Source organism: Wasmannia auropunctata, unplaced genomic scaffold (assembly GCF_000956235.1).
Source record: "Wasmannia auropunctata unplaced genomic scaffold, wasmannia.A_1.0 LD335009.1, whole genome shotgun sequence".
NCBI classification, from domain to species: Eukaryota; Metazoa; Arthropoda; class Insecta; order Hymenoptera; family Formicidae; genus Wasmannia; species Wasmannia auropunctata.
This window is the reverse complement of record NW_012027881.1, coordinates 18,198-19,982: the sequence shown is the minus strand read 5'-3', so window position 1 is coordinate 19,982 and position 1,785 is coordinate 18,198. Positions and strand designations below refer to the sequence as shown.

General features: G+C 38.2%; 1 protein-coding gene across 1 annotated transcript in view; it reads left to right on the top strand.

The window, feature by feature from the left end:
- Window positions 1–1,785, top strand: part of LOC105457829 (protein singed) — a 26,727-nt gene that overhangs the window by 14,715 nt on the left and 10,227 nt on the right. The window lies entirely within an intron of this gene.

The following is a 1,785-nucleotide window of genomic DNA, read 5'->3' as shown; positions in this document are numbered from 1 at the left end:
AGATAAGGACATTCCACGCATTTGAGTGAGACCAAAAGATATTGTAAGAAGTTCATTTAGAGATACCACTGACACTGAAGAGTCTGCTTTATCGACTTCGTACAAATTTGGCCGACCTTTCAGCATCCTCTTAAGCTTCGAGGATTTCTTTACTCGCGGAAACACACATGTAAGAGCCAGGAAATGTCATTGAGAAATGAAAATTTCCTTACGAAAGGGAAAGGGAGTTGACGGCGCACGTTAATATCGTCGTAGCATAAAACAGGATGTAGCGGAATTAGCGATCGCCGCGAAACCGACGGAAAAAGACCGGGATGAAACGAGGTGAAATTCTCCGCGTGTAACAGAACAGGTGCGAGCGGAGAAGCGCGGAGAAGCGCGCCAGGCGGACGCTTATCCGGCAAATAATAGTAAATGTTTCGTTCCGAGTGGCGGCGATCGAGCCAGTCGTAGCGTCCGCTTACGATGCGTTGGGATGAGACTCGAGGGATCAATACGCGCACCGACGGATTTCTCAATCGGCGCGCAACATAAAAGCCACCCTACCGTGCCTCCGCGCTCCGCTCTCCTTCCTAGACTTATTACAGCGCTATTGTACATATCATACACGGAAAGAACGGTTCTTTGAAGCGTATACGAAAATTAGGCCAAATACAGAATTGAAAATAATTATGTTGACGTTCAAGCTGGTTGCTACATAGGATGCCAAAATTTTTTAACGAATTATAATCAATACACTTGAACGTTCTACATAATTATTTTGATGGTCCAACATACAGTCGAACCTCGATCTTTCTCTTCCCTTGAATCTCAAGGGAATTAGAGAAAAACCCTTCGAGTTATAGAGTTTTCGATTTATCGAAATTCGAGTAAAAGAGGATTAACGTATGAAAATTCGACTTACGGAGGCTTTGTACAAGAGTTTATAATTTTCCGATTATAATGACTTTTAGAGGAAAAAAAAATCAATATTTGACAGTGAATTATTTATTATTGCATACATATAATAAATGTAATCATAAAACAAAATACGAGGCTATGCTCATATTTTACTACTATTTACTATTTTTCTATATTACTCATGATTACACATAGCAATAATAGAAGTTCGACTTATAGAGGTGAACTTCGACTTGCAGAGGTCTGGCTACTTTAAATTTGAGTTGCGGTAAAATAATACCTCTAAATATCTGACTAATAATTCGAGTTAAGATAGGTTTTATTTCGACTTATAGAGGTTTTCTGCAGTGGAGCGCAAGAGAATGAACCAAATTTTCGTCTTATAGAGGTTTTCGAGTTGTAGAAGTTTGAGTTATTGAGGTTCGACTGTAATTATTTTCAGATCTGTATCTTTGGTTAAATTTTTATATACTTCAGTAAAACTGTCCTTTCTAATTTCTACGTTCTCTCGAGTAATGACCATAATATAATTTCCATTTCTTCAATAGAGACTTGATTTTATATACGCATAGAATGCATATGCGTAGATCCGGCGTGGCTGGTGTGATTATATAATTATACGGAGAAGAGCGGCGTAAGCCGTAAGCAAATGTAATGGAAGCGGAAGTCTGTGTAACCCGATTGGGAAACAATGAAGTTCATAGAAGCGAACGCGTTTGTCCCTCGATTGGGACGAATAAATTCTTTTTTGACTGGAGATGCGATCAAGTAGGGGAGACCGGGGATAAAAGTAACATTTTGAATTTAAAGTCTTATAACAGTTAAATTATAATATTTACATTTAACAAACCTATATCTTTAGATGTAGAATTTATTTAAGTACAA